The sequence below is a fragment of the Anas platyrhynchos genome, chromosome 1, assembly GCF_047663525.1.
Source record: "Anas platyrhynchos isolate ZD024472 breed Pekin duck chromosome 1, IASCAAS_PekinDuck_T2T, whole genome shotgun sequence".
Classification (NCBI taxonomy): Eukaryota; Metazoa; Chordata; class Aves; order Anseriformes; family Anatidae; genus Anas; species Anas platyrhynchos.
This window is the reverse complement of record NC_092587.1, coordinates 77,406,440-77,428,977: the sequence shown is the minus strand read 5'-3', so window position 1 is coordinate 77,428,977 and position 22,538 is coordinate 77,406,440. Positions and strand designations below refer to the sequence as shown.

The following is a 22,538-nucleotide window of genomic DNA, read 5'->3' as shown; positions in this document are numbered from 1 at the left end:
TACTCTGACTGAAGACAATTATTGTTCCTAGGTCAGCTTTACTTTGCTGGACAGTGTTAACTTACTGCAGGAATTTGGGCTGAGACTGTGTTGGGATTTCATTTCCTGGGATTTTTTAAATTTGTTAACTGACAAGGCTTTTGGATACCAGACACCATACTTGCAGTCCTGTTGAAGAGCAAATGAAGCGTTGTGATGCTATTTTTTGCAGCATAGGAGTCTATGGTGACTCATTTAGCGTTCATAATGCCTGTGACAGATTAAAAAAAATCGAATCAGCTACTCCCAGTGAGATGGATACTCTCAGCCAGACCCTATTTGAGAATTATTTGCAGCACTGTTAAGACCAAAGTACACATCTTCCCCCTCCCCCCCGAAAGAATCTGGCTTATCATGAAATGTTTATCAGAGCCATATAAACATTTCTTGACTGCTGAATTTTGAAGGGAAATTCTTTCAGTCTAACATATGTATTGCAAGCAAACCTCTTCACAGATTAGAAAAAATAATTAGCTTGGTTACAGCCCTACTTATTACCAAGCATGCCAGCATCTGGCAAGAGTAGGGCGATTTGGGAATTCGCTGCTTGAAGCCATGGAACAAAGTGTTCTGATCCGACCCCAGTGAGCGAGTCCAGGACTTGAACTGGAATCTTCAGGAGCAGAAAAGTCTTAAGTGTCTGGAAAATTGGCCTGTTGAGTCACCACGCAGGCACTAAAACAAAACTAATTTTAAGCAGGTCAGAGTTCAGTGATTCCCTCTGGAATCTAATTTTTTTTTTTCCCTTAAAAAAAAAGTCTCATGTTTTAAGTGAAAAGGGTCAAAGTTGATGCACTGCTACAATTTTTGAATGCTTTCCCTTAAGAACAGCCACCCAGGCTAGGATTAGCATGAAGGGCTGCTAGGCTGGCACTTCAGTGTCTGGGTTAAAAATATTTTAAAGCAGTAAATGCAGTCAGAACAGAGAGAGAGATCCCTGGGAGCCTTCCTATTCAAAAATGTGCGAGCTCAGGGCAGCAACTGCAATGTAATTTAGGGCAGTATATGCTTCATAGCTTTAGAGAATATTGCCTCTTGTTAATGTTACATTGGAGGACAGTGGGATAGTAGTAATTTTAGAGAGGTGGTATTCTTGTTTGTTTTACATTGGAAACTTCAGAATAAATAAAAAGAAGCATCAATTGAGGAAGAAATGTAACTGCCGAAAACCAGCAATGAATCCACTTCTGAGCAGACCATAGAAACGACAGGGGAAAGTGGGTATAGGAACATTTTCGTGGCAATGCAGCTGCAAAAGGAACTTAGCAGACAAAGACGAAATCAGGTATGTACTTTAAAAGGCATGTGGGCAAACTTTTGTCTAAGAGCCCAGTCAGGAGCCTGCTCACATGAAATTACAAAATGTTTGGGGGGATCGAATGACAAAAAGCTTGTATTGCTTTTCCATTGCTGCAGAAATGGGGCTGTCTGTAAGCAGGAATGATTTGAATAGCTGTTTTCAAAAAAGTGCTTGGGAGAGAGAGGGAGGTTTTTCATTTCCATTCCTTTATGACGATTATCTCCTTTTTTCCCTTCATGTCTTACAGAGGTCCCTTTAAATCTGGAAGTGAAAAAGACGGGGTCTGAGTTACCTAGGAAAGCTTGAATCTGAATTCTGTTTGTGTCAGGCGTTGTGAGCTTGGTGATCTCTGTTTATCTCTTAGGAAATAGTCGTGCTTGCACAACATGGCAAATGCAATGCACAGATGTCTGAAGAGCTAAAACAAAGAGGGCTGTCTAGGAAAAGCAATGCCAAACCTAATGGCTGGAGTGGAGAAGCAGCAGTGGGGACTTCTGCCTTTTTTTCCCTCACACCTCTGCATGGCCATAGGCAAATCTTTAGGCCAAACTGAAAGCTCCTTATTCCTGTTAGCAAACTGTAGTTCCTGCAAACTGTGCTGTTGATATGAGTATGTTTGTGGGAATGGATGCCTATGTGTGGGCGCAAGGGTTTACGCTCTGGCCATCAGTACAGTTGTCAGACCGGCCTACTAAATGACACCTATCCCACAGGGCTTCCTCTTGGTGTGTAGTGGCTGTTTGGTGTGTGGCTTTTTCAGGTGAGGTGCTATAAAGGTTAAAATATATTAGGAGAACCTCAGTCGGCCTTGCTAGCACGTGCAGTTCCTGGAATGTTTCCCCTCTGTGTCCACACAGGTGCGCGATATGTGGGGATTTGCATGGGAGGACATGTGAGGCTCTGAGGTCCGATTTGTCTTCCAGGTTACAGAAAGGTTCTCACTTTTCTCAGGCTTAACAAGTAGTGACCATAGTTTAGTAAAATATTTATTTCAGTTTAGGGAAAACTTACTGACATGCAGTTGCTTTTGCATTTAAGATCACAGTTTGTAGCCCTTTGAAGTCTGCATGTTTGAAGGAAAAAGAAGTGCTTAGGATAAACTGATCTTGAATTAAATTGTGTAGGCAGATAACAGATTGAATTTGCGGTATGGCTCGTTTTGCTAAGGAAGTAAGTCAAGCAATGAGTAATGCTGGGCCGACTTCTATCACAACAGGAGGTGTTGTAGCTTTAGTACTTTAGGTAGTGTGGTTCGCTGAATCTGAATTCTGGGCCGATTCTTCTAACTTCAGGGATGATAGTTCTGAAGAAAAAAGTTCATTTTTGATTTGTACAACTATGATTCACAATCGTAAAGCTAGGATAAAATCAGGCAGGTTTCCAGCCTCAGTACTTTCATTCGCAGTGATTTAGAACTTGCAAACTACTAAAGGTTTTGGTATTATTTTTCTTTTTTAAACTTTGTGTTTGTTTTTTTTTTTTTTCACTAATATGTGACCAAGTGGATACTTAACAATACAAGAGAATTTTAGGGGGCTAAGAGACAGAACATGTTGTGGGAAGTTCCCAGATATAATCCTGATTTTTTTTTTTTGATCTCCACCTTTAGTAATTCCACAGTTGTCCTTGTATCCAGCCCATTTTAAATCTTAGCCTAGCACAAGAGGGTTGCAGCATATGCATGCTGTGCTGATCCTTTTTGTTTAACTGGCAATGCTTTTACACTCAAACTAGCTATCAGAATATGATGGGTCAACAGGATTGTTCTCTTTATCATGGAGCACACCTGAAATATCTGCTTAGGCAACGCTTGTGATTTCTCAGCAAATACTCAGCCCAGTGGGGAGCTGCAGGACTCACCTCCATCTCCCAAGGGTTAACAGTAACCTATAATAATAATCGTGTGGCACAAAAATGCTTCTTTTTATGCATTACCTATTTCCAGAGGCCTAATTTAGGTTTGTATCAAAATGGATATCACAAACGCTTGAGCTTCCCGCTGAGAAGGAAAGTGCTACCGAGAGACTTCGTTCTCTGTTATTCTCCTGGTGTCCGGGAGGGGTGAGGGGGCAAAGAAACAATTGCTGATATCTCTAGCAGTAAGTATAAATAGTAGCAGGATGGGTCGCAAAGGTAAAACAGTTTGATAGTATTGTTCCTGTGAAAGCCTGACCTTTGTTCTTTTTAGAATATATCTGTGTGTGTGTGTGTGTCTTCATATAGGAGGCAAATTTACACATCAACAAGAAAAACAAACAAACAAAAAAAAAGGTTGTATTTTGTAACTGCACAAAAATGTCACCTGTCATTAAAAGAAAAGAATATTGTTATGGAGTAAGACGAGGTTGTGTATTCATGCTTCAGCATGCAGACAGCTACATTCAAAGATCGGCATGCATGTGTCCCTGCTCTCTCTGTGTACATTTCATGCCAGATTCTACTGCAGATCCAATTGAACTGTTTTCATCAGTTGCTTTCCTCAAGAATTTGTTTGTTGAATATTTTCACATACCAAAAGTTATGTTTGGATTTTTTTTTCTTTGCTGTAAGAAGTAGAAACAAGGAAAACAAAAGCTAGATTTTAAGAAGATTTTTTTTTTTTTTTTAAATCAGAAATGCTTACTGAACACCAGATAGTTTCTGCCTCCCTTAGTATTGATTTTCCATTGGAAAGGCATGTGGGAGGAGAAGGAAGATTTTAACAAAACCTAAAAAATGCTTGTGTTTCAGAATTTCCTGGCAGTTGCTTTTTTTTTTTTTTTGTACAAACTTTTGTTACATCAAACTTTTGTTACATCCTCCTGCCAGTGTAGATGCTCCTGGGTTAGAGGAGGTCTTACTTTGCAGCCTGGCTCTAGCCCAGCCCACCCATGTCTGTCCCCTTCTCCTCTCCCCGACGTCCTGCTTTGGCAGGAGGGCAGTTCCCAGCAGGGAAGCCACCGTCTTCGGTCAGTTTCTGGAAGTAAGGAGTTCCCAGTGCTCTGCTTTGTTTTAGTCTGACAGATTCAGGTGCTAAAAGTTGGAGCTGGTTTGCCAGCTAGTGGGTACAGGCAGAATGCTTCACCTGCCTGGTGGGCTTTATCCAGTTGGTTTCAGCACTGTATGTGCAGGGGCTGTATTGGCTTTGGCCCACAGGTGCCTGGCTGAGCACAGAAGTGGTCCTTAAGAAAACCAGTGCTCGCCACCCCGAGTGTAGTGGATTGAGTGCATGGTGGAGAGCGTGGAGGGTGCAAGCTGCAGCCCCGGTCTGCTGCTGAAGTGCTTTGGCATGCTGGGCAAGTCTCTTGACCCCTTCTTCCTCAGTTTTCATGTGTTTAAGGATGTACAGACTTACCATCGCACATGGGTGTTGCAAGAATTAATTAATTGCCATTTGTACAGTTTCGAAGACTTATAACCCTAAGTAAACAAGAACTTAATCAGTTATTTTTCTTCATATTTGTACCACAGGAAAAATCTACTAATTTATTTCCAAGCGCATGACACACAAAAACTATCTTCACACTTCTAAGTGGAGCTGGGGCTCGATGCCAACACTTTTTTTTTTCCTAGTGAATATGGTATACTTGTACGCTCAGAATGGTACAACCTTACATTTTCAATCAGGATGTGGAAATTTTTTCGTACTGCATTTTTATGCTTACAAGCTATAAATACCAGGCGCTTCTCTTGGGTCACATTCTTTGGTCCTCACAATTGCACCCATTGCCAATGTCCTCTAGCATGTGCATTTCTGTGGCATTGCTCTGACTAGTAAACTGTATGTGTGTTTTTCCCCCCATGTGTTCTGCAGTTTCCTTATACGTTAATTATTGCACTTTAAGCATCTGGGGATTAGGAGAGTAGAATGGGGACAAAATATAATTGGGATGCTTGTCACCTCTTATCCCCTTTCCTCGGTGTGCAGAGAAGCCCCTTCGTATATTGATTTGGGAAAGTGGCGTAAAATTGTGTCCCACACCTGATGCAAGAGTCTGGAAACATCATGCACAGCACTAGTTTAATGTGGGGCATGTAGGTGTAATAGGGTGAAAGGAGTCAGAGATCGTGACCATCTCTGAATTTCCTGTCATAAGGGAGTTAAATCAGAGCTAAGGGTTTTTCTTTTTAATTTCCTTTGTTTAAAGTTTTTTTTTTTTTTTTTTTGTTTTGTTTTTTTTTGTTTTTTTTTTGTTTTTTTATTGAAGTGGGGGAGGGAGAGCAATATGCCACTGACATGCTTTGGGATCTGAGGCTCCTGTGGACCCCATAGGATGTCAATGGACTCATTAAGATTTAGCCAAGTTTTATGCATTATTCATAATATACATTCACAGCATGCACCCTAAAGACTGTCTCCTGTGAATGCTTAGTCAGAATCATTTGCATTCTGTATTATGGATCCATAATATAGAATACATTTAGCTACATTTTGTGTATTATCCTTTACACATATTTGCAGCCTTTACTCTTCTGGAATATGCAGAAAATGTGTTTAAACAATAGCATGCAGTTGTGTTTTGTCACTCCATAAAAACTAATGCATAATAAGAACCCTAATGAAAATTAATTATTGCATATCAGCAATGGGCAGTTTTTTTCCTCTCTTTAGCTTCAGTGACATTTTAAATGTACTTTTCTAACATATTTAAGAGGTGTTTTAAATTCTGGGCTGATACTTTTTATTTTTTTTTTTGTTTTGAATACATAAATTCCATTTTTGATGTAGAAGGTTGGCAGGTGATGAAACACCAAATTGAAGCTGAGGTGCTTAACAGTAAGTGTCATTTGCTGTGAGTTTACTCTAATCCTACAAACATTATTTCTGCTGTACATGACAAGACAAAAGAGTCAACAAAACACCACATCAGAAAATTAATTCTCTTCCTGTCATCTGTATTGTTGGAGCTCTTCTCTTTTCTTCAGCTGCTGTTACATCATGGTTATTGGTCTGGTCTCAGCTTTACCGCAGATGCACTGAGTAGCCCAGATATGTTCCTTAGCATATATCTGCCTTAGTTTCCCCATCTATTGCACAGAAATACTAGAAATTGTACTCCTTAAAGTCCCCTGTAGTAACTGTCTACTTAGATTTACTCTCTCAGTGCCCTGTCACTGCTGATAGAGATTGTTCCTTTGGGAAATACTGTTCTTGCAGGAACACTGGATTTCTTATAGGTCCAAAGAGTGAAGTCAGGGAGAAGTAGGAATTATAATGTAAGCCTTTGATCCCTTTTCTTTTTCATGGAAGTGCTACAGTTCTGCAGATGACAAAAAATAATAATAAATTAAAAGTAGATGGTGATGTCTTTGTCTTAGGGTCCTGGCCTGAAATGGCAAAAGTAGTTTCTCAACCCTAAATACAGAGTAACGAAGGACATCAAGTGACTTTTTGTGTAAATTCTTTTATCCAAATGTTGTAATGCTTGATAAAAAGCCAATGCTTATCAAAATAATTAAAACAAGCAGTCGCGCTGTCATGTAAGATTGAAATGGTTTTTCATCATAGGCTAAACACAGGTGAGTGTTTTGGCAAAGTACAGTCAGGAAGTTGGTATGAAACGATTTCAAAATCTTAAGGACTATTTATATTTACTTTTTTCCAGTAGTTCTTCCTGTTTACCTTTAGGCAGCATTCGTGCATACATTCCCCGAAGAAACAATAGAGAGTTTGATGGGAACATGTTATCTTTCAGTCCAAAAGTGGCTGTCGAGCTCTTGGTGAAATAACATCTTAAGTATACACATTTCATTGCCTTTTTGTTCAAAAGAGATGACCGGTTTTGGATCAGAAGTTTTCACAATTGAATTGAGAATTTTAAATTTGTTTATAAATGTACGTGTTTTGCAGCATGCCATTGCTGTTACTTGTTCGTTTTGCTTACATAGCAATTGACAGTTCAAGATGTTTAAGTCTGAAGCATAGAAGCGAAACATTTCTTGTTTTCTCTTATACAAGATGTGGTAGAGTGGAATCCTACTTGGGATATGGCGATACAAAGTGAGAGTAGTCCTTGCAGAGGCAGCAGCAGCTGTACTGCTTTGAGAGCAAACACTGATGGAACCACCGTAAGGTAGTTTTCTGTCCAGTAGAGCAAAGCCTTTCCATCTTAGTTGCTGTTGCATGCATGGGGCAGGGACAGGAAAGAAAGACAGCAGTTAGGAAATTGAGATTCAATTTTCCCTTAGCCTAGTGCTGAAGTTTTTTTTTTACCTCCCTTGAATTCTGAGCTCTTCCATGTTTTCTCCTGTTCCATCTCCTCCCCAGCTCCTGCTGCTGCCCTGGCACTTGTCTGCTGCACCCTTTCCTTCTTGCTGCACCTGGAAAGCTCCAGCATAAAACCCAAACTAATACATGCAAAAAAAAAAAAAAAAAAAGATTATTACTTTGGTTTCTGGTGCATACTTACAACACTTACGTTGTCGGTCCATCTCATTAGCTGGACATCAGAGTCTGAGACCAGCGAGAACATTTTTTCCTATTGCAAATCAAGGAAACAGGAACATAAGTAACGCTTGAAAAAATACCCCTTTCAGATTGGCAAATATGCTATATATAAGCTGAACTGGCATTTTTTTTTTATTGTTCTCATGAATACCATCTGCATATCAGCAAATGTAAGTTCATTGCCATTTCTGATGCTGTGAAAGCTGCTTCTGGAGAGTGAGTAGAACATGCCTTTTAGTCCATCTCAGTTCAGGCTACAACTCTGTGTGTATGACACCACAGTCTCCAGAGCATTCTGTGATTCTGCTCCTTGTACTTTTCTCCTGAGCAATCTAAATTCATACTGTAACATGTGCAGTAGTGCAATGAGTATGTTTTTGTTAGTGTTATTAGGCTTATGATGTGGAAAATAAAGAACTTGCTACCTGCTGTTTTGCAAAATTTCCAGGAAACTCCTAGCAGTTTTATTTAATATTTGCAATAGGTAGTTTTATCTTTCTAAATGATTTTAAACAGTCTTTCTTCAATGAACAGCTGTTTAAATAGGAACTAGGGTACATAAGATATGAGCACTGTACATTAGCTGGACTCACAAGGGATGGTAAGATGAGCAGAATTTTCTTCTCCTCTACTAATCTCTGTGCCTTCGTGATAGTACCTTGCCTAACAGAGTACCTCTATACCAGGTTGTAACTCAAGAATTCTCAAGGACTGTGTTACCATTATTAATAATTATACTATACAAGTAGTGATTTGAATGGATAGATTTTAAGGGGGTTTTAGTGTGTTACCTACCATATTGTTATTCCATTGTACAGATGGAAAGGTTGTGGTTTTACTTCTGAATCGGCTCTTCAGTAGGAAAGACAGACTTTCCAGTTAGCTGACATTGTTCTGTGCTTTGTTCTCTTGGCATTGTCTGTCCTTTGTCCAAAATCATCTGCATAGTATTTCTGTCCATCCCTAGTGTTAAAAAATCTACTCTCAGAACACTCACACATCATAGGGTTTTAAAAATAGTAAAATCTGATTTCTCTTTTATTAGCCCTGGTTTTCTGTTCAGGATCTATAACTTTGCAACAATAAGATTCAGTGCTTTAGAAAAGAAGCTGAGATATTCATATGATCACAAGAGTTCAGGCTTTAAGGAAAACACCAGGGATTCCAAGACAATAGAAAAAGTTCATGGGTATTTGCAACCCTGGAGCTTCCTGGAATACATGATTAAAAGGAGCCATGAAGACTCTTAGGTTTTGTGCTCCTCCCACACACAAAAGATATTTCACCTTGTGGTGCTTCATGGGATGCATAATATCCAAAGAAAAAAAGGTGAGACTGTGTCTCTTACATCCATGGTCCCCGTATAGTAGAGTTGGGAGCATGGGAATGCTGAGAACATTGTATTGCATTTTAGGGAAGATGGCATTATCAGATTTTTCTTTCTACTTAGGTAGAATTATCAAAAGAATATTTTTTTTCCCAAAATTTTGTTGAAGAGGAGATTTGCACAAATTTCTGTACTGAGCATTGCTTAGCAGCTTTGACTGGTTCTGAAGACCCGTGTCTTTGAAAAGTGCCCTGTTCATCACTGGTCATTGCTTCATTGTTTGTATGGTCAGGAGGTCAAGGAGCAGAGACCTTTCTCTTTTTTGCTGTCTCCTTCCTTACAACAGCTTCAGAAATCAGCCATAGCCATACTCAGCCAGGACTGTTTACCTCCCAGTGTGGACAAGGCATCATCTTCTATGTTCTGAGTTTCCATAACATTTTCTGATGTTTGTGGTGTGCATATACAAGTTTCTCCTAGGAATAATACCACCAAATGGCTGTTTTGTTTTCTGGTGATTGCTGGTGAAGCTTGAATTCATGCTAGAACTTGTTGCCAGGCTGTTCCTTTACCTTTGTTGCATCTCATCCTCAGACCAATTAACAAGACATACAGTAGCCTGCCTTGCTATTTGTTCCTGATTTTAAAACCCCGAACTCGCTTTGCACTGTTTCCTCACTTTTGCTAGTTTTACAACAGTGGTGCTGCTCTGTTCTTAGTGCTGCATCTTAATGTTGAAACTGTTTTTGTAGCAACAGAGGAAAAAGCAAAGATGGGAGAACAGAGCTAAATTCATTCATGTCAGTGTTATTTTAATGCTAAATCTTGATAATAAATATTCATATTATATTATCGTTGATTAAAATGTTCAAGAAGAGGAGTTGTAGTCCTCTTTTGAAGATCATCCCTCTTTACTGAAAAGGGGGTTGAGAGCCTTGTTGAAAAGGGTAAAAGCTGAGGAGCCTGGTAGGTATGTCCATTTTAAATGTGTGCCATGTGTGCTGAGGGTGACTTGGTTCACACAGAATACTTGCAGTCAAGTCAAAAATAGAACTCATAACTTGCGTGCTTGCACTTCCTCAGCCCAGTCCCTTCAGAAACAAATCTCCACATTACTTAAAAAGAACAGAGCTGAAATGTGACTGCTGGAGTTTTCATCGACTGCCAGTTGTTAATGTAGAAGTGAGAGTCAGGAGGAAGGCAAGGAGCAAAAATTAGGACAGCATATTGGGAGGTTTACACAGAGGTTATGAATGCTATACCTGCCCTGCAGTGTAGTATTTTTGTCTTCATGGCTATCTGTCCAACATCGCCATTACGTACTGAGTTACTAGAAATATTTTCAAACTAGTGCTGGTGGGGCGATGATGTATTCCTGTAGTTCACCAGAACTAGGGATTATACGGAGTAAATAAACTGCAGACAATTGCAGTCTTGGTTGCAGCTGGCTTGTTTCCTAAATATTAATACTAATACTACACTAGAAAAGTAAAACAATTTAAAAGAACTGGTTGGAAAATCTGTACAGGTGTAAAAGTTAAGCATATGGCAGAGCAGAGATTGCCAATGAAAATGACAGATGATTAACATTCATTAAAACTTTCAATTAACACCTTGAAAAATTCCATAAAATAATAATGCATATAAATAACGTGTGATGTCTCCAAACACTCTTTTACCTGTTTTTAGGGAAAGGGAAAAGAGAGAAGAAGCAAAATCTATTGTAAAAGAACTTATTACAATGATTTCTTAGCCCTTAGTTGTTTTTTTTTTTTTTTTACCTTTTTTTTTTTTTTCGGATGTCAATGGTCTAGTGCTAAATAAAATGACTTTATTTGAGCTGTCAGTATGAGGAAAAAAAAAGGCCTGGATGACAGTTAGTTCTTTGTGTTCCCAAAGATGAGCAAAAATTCCATCTTTTCTCCCAAGCAACAACCACAGGACAAGGCGAAATGGCTTCCAGTTGCGCCAGGGGAGTTTTAGGTTGGACTTTAGGAAAAAAATCTTCACTGGAAGAGTTGTGAAGCACTGGAACAGGCTTCCCAGGGAAGTGGCTGAGTCCCCATCCCTGGGTTTAAAAGGTGCTTAGGGACACGGTTTAGTGGTAGACTTGGCAGTGCTAGGTTAATGGTTGGACTTGGTGATCTTTGAGGTCTTTTCCAACCTAAATGATTCTGTGGGAGAACCTGTGAGGAACTGCAGTGCAGTGTGAAAGAGGCTCTGATCATTTGACTAACTACAGAGATTAGTACATGACAGAAGCTGCAGTTCTGTCTTATAACCATTATTATCATCCACATTACTCCTAGCTTCAGCAAGATCTTTCCACACTATGATTCTGGGTCTGAGCCTTTTCTTGTTGGTGCATACACATGAACTAAGGATTTGTCTCAGCGAAGTAAACTTTGTGCAAGTAAATTGAAAAGTCAACATTAAGAGCTGGCTTAGAAGTCAGTTCTTAATGTCAGCTGTTAATTACTCCAAAAAAAAAAAAAAAAAAAAAAGGTTTCCAAAATTAGGTCTGTCCAGGCTTCTTCGTCCGAAATTAATTCTGAAGGGAAAGAAATGCCTTGGTCTTGTAAAAGCAAGTATGAGGTTTAAGTGGATTCATGTGTATATGACCAATGTATTCTCTGAACCTTGGGATTTGAGTGCTTTATTTCAAGAAGAGTCCATTGATACTGGCACTTGCATTCTTTGTTCTGTTTTTGCTAAGTCATTGTGTGCCTTTCTGAGCATTTCTGTTGTCCTGGCTAGGCCCAACTGCAGCTGAGCTCTGTGGATCCGGAGGTCCGCACCTCAGACATGATGTGCTCAGCTCCATTCCCAGCTGAAATTCTTGCATTTGGGCAGAACATTGAGATGGCTAGTTAAAATATTACCAAATACCTTCATTAGTAAAGCTATATGTCTTTGGGGTTGTGGGAGAGCTGGAGGGATAAATAAGACTGCTATCTAAAACATCAGTTAAAATGTTCAGTATCCACTTGGGCTGTTGTTTCATATGTGTGGTTAAGAGTTATTTTGCTCTGTTTTGCGCTAGGTTGTCACGGTGCTCCTCTTACCACCAGGTGTAATTATTGACTAGACCTTGCCAAATCAACACCGCAGCTCCATCTGCAGCTGTCTGTGCTTGGAGTCCTGCATGGGCTACTCCAGGCAGACAACCCTGCCCCTCACAGCAGCATTTAAGGGCTGACATAGCTCTGCTAACACTTTCTGCATTGAACCAGCCACAACTGTATTGCAAAGCTCTGGGCCTGTATTTTGTCTTGGTCCCTGGGACAGTTCTGCATCACATTTGTAATTACTTCTGTGGGCTTTGAATTCGAAATGATGGAAATACTGAGCAGATAGCGCGGCAGGCTTGAGGGGTGGGGTGATTTTTCCATAACATAGCACTGAGTATGTGTGTTTCGCATTCTGGGTTTTGGTTTGTGGGTGTTTGAGGATGAGAGGTCTGCCAGAAAGACTGAATGAGCCAAATTTGGCATTACATGTAGACATACTCTTTCTCTTGCATGCATACACGTCTCCTGCCAGACAGTTTCTCCTTGGAGGGGACCTTGCAGTTTTTTCCAGAAGAAAGCCAAGGAGAAAACCAGGTTTTGTGCAGTGGGGACGATCAGGGCACCTCAGTGCAAGAGTAAAATAGGAAGTGAACTAAGTAAACCGTGTACACACATGCACCCTTACAGCTGAAGGCTAAATGAAAAAAGATGAGTTGGAGAGGTAGCATCAGTTTGAGCATACCTGCTCAGATTTTGGGACTTTATCTCTCTATGTGGTCTTGGGGACCCCTTCCCTGAAATAACATGCAGATAATGGGGTACAGTTAAATAAAACTGTAATTAGGAGCAGCAGGAGGGAAAATAAAAATCTATTGTTTGCTGTCTTTTTGCATTTGACCGCTCTTGGACTGCTATTTTCAAAAGTGATCAGCAATGGCATCTCTTGGCTTCCAGGAAGGCAATGGGAATTTTACGGCTGACGTCAATGGGAGCAGAATGAGACCGATGTTAAGTGCTTTTTTTAAAATCCTGTCCCTAGTGCACAGGCAGTTTCATTGTTTTCCCTGATATTTTTGTGGGTCTTGCACAGATCAAGGAAGAGAAAATAGCACGTAAGAAAGATAAGTTGTGGTTGTGAAACCACAATAACTGCCAGAAGGACTTTGGGGGCAGCTGTGGGTCTTGGGACTGCTCTCAATTAATGTTACAGATTTGACTTGATTTTTGTATGATGCTATTACTTTGAGCATCTTTCCTTCCCAGAGGAAATAATCAGTAAAGTCCACCCTTATCTGACACAAGAAAATCCAGCACAGTCCCACTGATGAGCTCCTGATTTGCTGTAAATGGAATTTTTCCCTTTAGATTCATTTGTGTTGTTCTCCCGAAGCCTGACACCTCTCAAAAGTTCATGCATTTGGCGTGGGATGTAGAATGCATCTTCCCCTAAAGCATTTTAGTAGGCTGTTCCACAGTGAAGCCTTTGCACTGTGATGTCTGGTCTTCCTTGATCTGTATGTATGACACTGATTAGCAAAATTGCCAATATGTACGTGTGTGGAAGGGCTATTTAAACCTAAGACTTAACTTGTCCTAGCACTCTAGGCTAATCTCTTCCACTCAGCTAAGGTCAAGGTTGGAAGATGATTCCAAAGAGCAAAGCAAGGGAAAACAGTTTTGAGAATTGGTATACAAAATATGAGTCTGAAAATGCTGAATTTTAATCTCTCCCTTCCTCTCTTGCCATCCCTTGTATTTTCCTATTTCAGGCTATTCGTTAAATATGTATTGAAAGACATAGTAATTGTTTAACAGTAGGAGTGCTGATTTTAAAAGTATTTTGAATTAAGGAACGAGTGGTGTATTTAAATTTGGAGAATTCATAGCTAGGTGACTGAGGCGGTCAGAAGTTAGCTCTGCAGAACTCATCCATCTGATGGTACATGTACTCCCATGCTGCAGTAGAGTGGTGTTCTCGTGGCACGTGGGGAAAAAAATGTGGTTTGTGGGACAAAACGCTGATTAGAGTGATCAGCCTTTGCCCCATCTCCAGGGGATTGCTTTTTAGGTCAATCAGGAGAAATCTGTGTGGAATGTAATGGCATTTGTTGAGCAATCAAAAATTTACCCTTGAGCCTACAAACTGCTCTTGTGGTATTTAGCGCACACACACAAAAGAAAGATAACCTGTGTTGCTTTTTTGCCCTCTCTTTAAGGAAGTAATAATAAATATTCAGCATTGGCAGGAATCTGTTGTGTTGTAGTTTTTAACTGGGTGGTTCAAAAAATCATGTGAGGGATAGCCTTCATATAGATAAACTAGAGGATGCAGTAATGCTAGTGTTCAGAAGTCATGTCCCATCATATAGAATACAGTATCTTTTGAAATTATAGATGTGGTGTTACATATGGGAAGAAGCTGAGCCTTGCACTAAAAGCATTGATTTCATTGATGTATGTTGTGTGTATTTCTTTGGTTTATAGTCTTTTAACATTACTAGCTGAAACAAGCTCACTCTTTGCCTTAGTTTCTTCTATTGGAAAGAAATAATAAGGTTTATGTGTGTAGGTTTTCACCTTTATATCTACTCTAAAATCCTTATCTACTCTGAAATCTGTACATGAAAAGAGCAGTGAAATTATGATTAAATACAGCAGATTTATAAAAGTGGACTCTTTAAGATACCATTTAAGTCTGTAAAATGAGATAACTTCCTGCTCATTTCATCATATATGTGAGCTCCTGGTATAAGAAGAGCAGCAGAAGTTTGGCTGCCGTATGGCAAAGGTGGTAGTCATGTCAAACGTATGCGTTCCCTCAGGTGAGTGCTTCTGTCTATCTGTGGTCCATTTTGGGTTTTGTTTTGTATTTCAAAGTGAAATATGCATTCCTTAAAGCCCCAGCTGTGCAGATTGTTTTGCAACAGAAAGACCTTTATGGCTGCTCTTGAAACAGCATGGAAGTCAATGAGGCTTTGCATGCAGCGGTCTACACATATGTCTGGCAGGACTTTGGCCTAAGTTCTCTGGCTCATGATCTGAGAAGAAAGAGTTCGTCCTTCAAATGGGAAGAGGCTATTTTTTTCTGCTGTTGTATATATGAAGCCTGAGATTGCATTTTTTTGAAAATAATTTTGGTATTTCTTTTGTTTGGAGCATACCATGTCATAGCATCATCCGAGTTTAGCACAGCTTTTGCTTTCAATGTTGGAAAGCCAAAGCTCTCGTCAAGATTTTAAATCGTCTGATAATATTTAATCAGTTCATAGACTGTGCGTGCTTGAATAGTAAGCACTTCTGAAGAGCTTGCACCTTTAAAAAAAAAGTGAAGTACACTGATAATATTGCAGAGTGTAGAGAGGTTTAAAATTATTGGAGCACTTAATTTTTTCTATAATTGCTTCAATTTGAAGGGAACTAGGCAAAATACCAAGCTGAAAATGAGTTGCATTAATCGAAAAAATCATCAGTCAGAAAGTAGGATTTAAACCAAAATGCCCAATTAAAACAAAAACCACACTAAAAATGTTGGAGCTAAAGCCTTAAAGTGATGAGGCTCATATTCCTCTGTATTGGCTGTTGACTTTTGAGGATATTAGAGCAACTTCACACATGCATTTCTCTGAAGCCAGCAGAGGAGTTAAGGTAGAGTCTGAGGTGCGTTGCTTAGAGCAGAAACCTGTGCACAGGGAAACCTGTGTTTCTTGCTGTACATCGCAGTGGGTAACAATCAAATGTAAGGACAGATCAGCTAAACGTTAAAATCTTTTTGTAGTAAGCTGAAGATAAGCTAAAATATTTAAATCCTCTGTGGATACCTTATGTTAGGTATAGAGCTTTTTGGTACTACACAATTATATTTCATAATGATTTAATGAGCATTATTTAAAAAAAAAAAAAAAAAGTAAAAAAAAAAAGTAGTTTTATCACTTAAAAAGTACCACACAAACCAAAACAAAAACGAGGCATATTGCTGCAGTTCAAGGCTCTTTTTACATTTTCAAGACAAGAAGTTTACCATTAAAAGTCAAATCTGGCTGATAGATAGTCTTTTTTTTTTTTTTTTTTCTGGTCTGTCTTAAATTTAGCATAAGCACTGACTGTTACTAAACAAGGGAAAGCTGAAAAGAATTTTTGTTTGTTTTTGAAAGCGGATGAAGTATTAGTGTGAATATTATACATCACTGGAACAGTCGGTCCTGAGGAGTGAGTCTTGACCACATATGGTTCCAGTCGATTTTAATATACCAGGTATGACTGGGTTATAGTCAGGCTAAAAGAGACGGCCAGCTTTCAGTATGTGAGCGGTCATCTTGCAATGCGTGGGACAACTCATGAGCTAGAACTCAGCTGTTGATTTGGGTATCTGTCTGAACCCGAACTGCCTTACTCACCCTTTCTTTGCCATCATGCAGGGTATTTTCAGATACCGTGCTTTGGTAGGATGCAAACAACTGTGTAACTTTGATTTCATGTTTTATCCATTACCTTGCACCATGTAGGTGAGTGCAGTATGCATAGTTGTAGCAAGTGAGAAGTGACAAATGTATGGATTCCTATGAAGGCAGCACCACTTGCATTTTGTCTCAGATCTTCATGATGGCAGCTGGCTTCAAAATAATGCTGGCACCGACAATTTCATTGCCTCAGATCCCCACCTGTGTAGCTGCAAGATTGTGCGCTGTTTTTTTCTAAACCACAAGTAAAGAGGGGTCACTGAGAAGTTCTGCTGCTGTTGTTCCTTTTATCATTATTCGCACAAAACAGTGTTTGGGCCAGAATGTGACACTGGTGGATAAGCTGTGTGAAAATTCATTTCAGTAAGTCATGATTGAAGAAAAAACATGTACTTCCTTTTTATTTAAAGTCTAATGATTTAATGACTGCTTTCAAAGTCAAATTCTTACAGGAAAGTGCTGTGTTTTGTATGTGGCCCTATTGACAGGAGCATGCTGTACCCACAGCTTGTTCTAATATGGCAAAAATGTTTGAGGGAAGGAAACCTGCATCCAAGTCCTTGTGTTTCTTAGCTGGGGAATAATAATCTATCCTACAGTAAAATATTGTTAAACGGCTTGAATGCGAATATCTTAAAAAAAAAGTCTAGCCATGACCTTCACCTTTGGGAGGTGCCTGGGGGTGCCCTGCGTTGGCTGCATTGGTAGCAGGAGCAGTGGGGCTGGGAGCAAGCATCATGTGAGGAACTGAGGTCACAGCAGCAGGTGAAGGGGACATCCCTTGGTTGATAAAACCATAAAAAAGATGTTGATAAAACCCAGCTGTGAGTTTCTTCTTGCAGCTTCTTTGCATCCTTGTAATCCTGGGCAGACTGGAGATATGTGCCGTACACAGAGCTCAGCAGAGTCAGGGTAGGGTGAGTAGGTTGGGGGTGGGCAATGGTGGAGCCAATGTGGAAGAGGAGTGCTCAACATTTTGTCTAGTTTTTACTTCTGCTTTTCCAGATCCGTGCGGAACTTGACAGTTTTTCCACTATGTTTAGACTTATTCAATATTTTAATTGGTCTCTCAGACCAACGGCCCAATTTGTGAGGCAAATTCATGGAATCATAACTGTAAAAATAGTGTTCAGTCAGGCCTATTATTATTGTTTTCTAAATATCCCATCAAATTTACCTTGGGATGACGGCAGATAATTAAAATTTTGCAGCAGCTCTGCAAAAGAAGAAATAAAGGATCCAATTTTTGAAGGAAGTTAAGGGGTTAACTTCCTTCAGGTCACAGTTGAAAAAAACTCTTCTTCCCTGGGCATCACTCTTCCCTGTTGACATCACATGTGAGTTTCTATCACATCTATTCTGATGTATCAGCCTTCTTCACCTCACCAACATACCTTTCATTGTCTCCCCTGTTTTGTTGGTATGTCCTTCTGTGCTACATATACCTCTAGTTTTCCACATTCTAATCTTTCAGCTCAGGTCTAGCCAGCTACAGGTAGTATACAGCTACTGACCTGAGCTGGTACTCAGAAATTATTTTTACTGTTTGTATGTGCTTTTTATTCCAGAAATGTATACACTAAACATTAATGATTTCAAAGTCTAATGTACTTGATAACAACTTCAGATGACTCAATTTCATGCTAGATTTTTGTAGTTGACACTGCTTCCATTCTTTTCTTCCCCCCTCTTTTTCATGCCCCCTTGTTGCTGCTGGTAATATTAATCATCCTCAGAAGCACACATATTCTGCAAGTTGCTGTGCTGGAAGTTAATACTTTAAATAGTCACAAGTTTTTTGTTTTTTTTTTTTTGTCTTTCCCCTTTCTCACCTGCACCTAAACCTATCTTCAATGCAGAATGAAAAGAAGAAGTGAGAGGAACAGCAGTGATGGTTAGCTATATTGTAATTCCGCTGCATTTTGATTAGCCTTACGCTCAGTTTACTTGGGTTTATAATTCACTCATCAATGCAGATACAAACTCAGAGATACAAAACCCCAGCTGCATTTCTGGAAGGATTTTACTCTTCTTTCTTCATAGTGGAAACCAAATTCAAACTATTCAGCAGTGGTAGTGGGAGATGGGGGAAGGGAAGCTGATCATTTTGGAAATGTCTGCATATTTTGAAGTGAATTTTTATTCTTCCACTGTTTTATGTCTGATAATATTGAAAATAATTGTTGTCCAGTATTGTTATTTGTCAATAAGGCTTATTCTTTTTTACTTCTTTTACTTGCCTTGAAGAGATACAAAGCTGCCTTTCTTACTGTCCTTAGCTGATCTCTTATCATCCCTCCTGTACTTTTATCTCTGTAACATATATCTGTGAACACCTGTGAACATTCCGTAACGTGATACCTCTTCTGGAAATCAGTATTTTGGTGCAAATACAGTAGCAGGTCACAAACATTTCAAACCCTCCATTATTCCACATTCTGTACAGTGCATTCTGTTTTTCTGTTTCTTGCTTTTAGTCATCTTTCCTTTTTTTTTTTTTTTTTTTTTTTTATTTCCTCATAGAATCACAGAATATGTTAGGGAGGGTATCTGTCTCATCCCCACACTAAAAAGAAAGACTAGTTTTGAAGTTAGATCCTATTTAAAGTTCAATCGGTTTGCTCAAGTGATGAATTACACACAGCTCCACTGAGGATTAGGCACCAAACAGAAGTACGGTTGTACAAATTTTCTCCATGCAGCTTTGCCTTGTGAACTTCAACATGCACCCCTCAGACCAACATCCTTCAGGAGAGCTCAGCAGCTGCCAGAGACATGCAGACACGCTCTCTGTGTGCTCCCTGCTCAGTCTGCAAGGGCTTTGTCCGTATGTAAGGACTGAGAACTGATCTCACAAGCACTCGGTGGCTGATGGTGACCCATACCCAGCACTTCATGGAGTACAGACTCCACAACTGAGATGTATTGTCTAACTCACTTACAGGAGGAGGCTTTATTTTAAATGCATATATGGATGTTTTCATCCACACATACATTAATCTTTTAAGAGTCCTGCCAAGCTCTTTTAGCTGGTTTCTCAAGTTAATTATATGTTACATAGTGTTTAGATCTTTTTATATTTCTTGAAGAAGTGTTTTAATTTCAAATACATTATATGCCTTTTAACTGTATGTCTTGTATTATGAAAAGAAATAAACATGAGCAAATGATCTCTGTACCATTTACCATTTCACAATAATGCCCTCTATGAACTGCAGTGTATTGTTTCAGAACATCATGCAAAATATTTTATGCTTCTGAGTATGGAAGTAAGAAGAAAAAGGTTCTTTCTGATTTACCCATTTTAAGACAGATTAATCAGCAGTGCAGTCACTGGCAAGCATTGTTTTTAAAACAGGGGACACAGTCCACTGAGGATTTGATGGGAAGATCTGCTAGTTCTATTTCAGCAAGGTATAGTCTTCTTAGAAGAGTTGTTTTTCCAGCATTTTCAACCAATGCTGAACAACTGTGGACTACTTCAAAGAGCCTGTGAATGGTAGTGATGAAAAGCAAGAGGTTCTCAACAGGCTTGAATTTGTTATCCAGAGTCTGAGTTTTTACTCGGAACTTATAAGGCTTTTACAAAGTAATGAAGGTCATAACATGTTTTGCCAACTACTAAGCTGTCTTAGAATCAATGGACTGAAAGGGAAAGACTTGAACAGTACGTGGATAACCACTTCAAAGAGGCACCAGAATGGGCTGTCACAGTTGTTGTGCATCCTTTCTTGTGCTTGGCAATTGTGTAGGGAGCCAGAGCAAGGGACTGATCTGGCTGCAAACTAACGTTTAGTTAGTTTTTAATTGACACACTCACACAAGCATCAGCAACTGTCCTGATGATGTAGCAGGAACATATGGCTGAGGGTCAAAGGGAGAAAATTGTCTTTTAGCAGATGCTGGCTTTTGTGTTGACTCCTCGCTTACCCTGCTTTGATCTTAGCTGACCCCGTTTCGAGCAGGCAGTTGGACCAGAGGCCTGCTGAGGTCTCTTCTGACCTGAATTTTTCTGTGATCCTATGGAAGTGATTGTGGAACTGCTGCATCTTTTTAAAATACTTCCCTTTTGTTTTGTTTTGTTTTTTCCCATCTGCAGGGTCTGAAATAAATGGAGGAGAGATTTTTCTGTTCAGCAGTTGGTTGGATAAAAACAAGGACTCTGGCTGTAAGAATAGCTTTTTGGAGAAGGCGGCCACCCTGCATATGTGAACTGGCTTCGTGCACTGCCATCATTGCACCTTAGTGGTAGAGGAGGAGTATATGGAGTCCACAGCTAGTGATGGTTGCAGCTGCCCAGCAGGAGCTGTGAATACCTGCTTTGGGCTGACATACAAAGAGGAGACATTCGGGAAAACCCATTGCGAGGGGTTGTTCTGTCTTGAATGGCACAGGTGTAGTTGCATCTGCTTTGGAGCCCAGCATGGACAAGTAATTTTATAGTTAGAAAGCAATCAGTCAAGCAGATAGCAGAAAAGTCCATCAGGGCTATTGAATGCAAAGACGCAGATACAGCCTGGGGGCTGTGTTTTGGGGTACTTGGAAAGTCTGTGAGCTGTAGGTTGGAATATGCACAGGAGGAAGAATCACTCTGTATCTGACTCTCTTCTCTAGTTGCTCACTGGGTATGTGTTCCCAATCAATGCCAGAGAGTTGAATGGAGGACCTTTTTCCTGGCTCTGTATGATTATTCATACAACCCCTTTAAGTCTTTTTGGAATCTGTTTTACATGGTTGTGTAAAACAGGGAGTGTAGATGAACTGCTGATACTCCACGTGGTAGGGATTTGCCACTTGGAGATGGACTAGCTTTGAACTACTTGATGACTTCCCTTGTTATAAAAAAAAAAGTGCTAAATTTCATCATTATGTTTTATTATTAGACTTCTGTTTGCAGAAGCATCTGTCATTGTAAAGCTAATCAAAATCTCAACTGCTGAAGTTAAAGCCCATTTTAGACTGAATGTCCTACCTCAGGCTGCTTACCTTCGTACTGAAGTATGCTCGGGTTGTACTGTATGAGTATGGTTTCCTCAGAGACCTTAACAAAGGTCTCTGGCTAGGTGAACCTACATGAGGCTCTTCTGCTATGTGAAACTGATACACAAAGCTAACTGGGGATCCAGGAAATACTGAAAAGGGATTAATGACTCTGGGATCAGATGCCATTTTTAAACATCAAGAAAAAAAAGCTAAGCTTTTTTTTTTTTTTTTTTTTTAAATAAATTCTCCTTTATGATTCCCATTTTAAAATAGCTCTTACGGTATTTCTTAGGAATTAAGGGTCCGTGTCTTGCAGTTAGGTCTCTGTGCTTTTGCAGAACTAAAACCAGCAGGGCTCCACAGCAGCCCAGAGGTTTGTCCACTAGGATCCAGCTGCAAGCCTGGAAGGAGACTTTGTTTGTGTCTTGGTCTTAGTTGCTCTGGACTGGAGCCAGAGTTTCGCCTCTGCTTAAGGGCGAGACTGTACTCTGACAGGCTTTCTGCTGGTGCAAAGAGCTGCTGGGCTATGTTGATCCAGCATGCCTTAGACATGTAGTGCAAATTATGTAGTATCTTAATGTTAGCATGTTGACTTTTCCTCCTAAAGCCTAGTCATACTCGCATTATAAAGCTGATATTCACATTAAAGTTGGTGACAAAGCCCTTCTTCACTGTGAGCAAGACTTGATTTTAAGAGACATCATTAGGATTGCATGTGCCTGTGTGCGTCTTTATGGGCTGTAGCATTTGCATAGCCTCGTTTGTTTAATCTTGTAGACTAGTTATGGGCTTACATTCTTCTTCAATGTCTGTCTGGTTTGTTTTCTCAAAGTGATGGGCAGGCCTTTCCCAAACAACTCTGATCCTCTAATTGATCTGGTTTTGGAGCTCCCATTGAATTCAATAGATGTTCTGAGTATGGAACAATTACCGGATCAGGACAATGTCTATTTAAGTTCAGTCAAATCGTATAAAAGTGCCCTTTTTTCATCCC

General features: G+C 39.8%; 1 protein-coding gene across 8 annotated transcripts in view; it reads left to right on the top strand.

Moving 5' to 3' along the window:
* SOX5 (SRY-box transcription factor 5) overlaps positions 1-22,538 on the top strand; it is a 645,179-nt gene that overhangs the window by 12,571 nt on the left and 610,070 nt on the right. The window contains exon 1 of one of the 8 annotated variants that reach the window (XM_072042389.1): positions 940-1,324. The exons of the other annotated variants lie outside the window; for them this stretch is intronic. The gene's annotated coding sequence lies outside the window, so the exon portion shown is untranslated. Of the gene's footprint in view, positions 1-939; positions 1,325-22,538 lie in introns of those variants that run through there. 8 annotated transcript variants of the gene reach the window in all.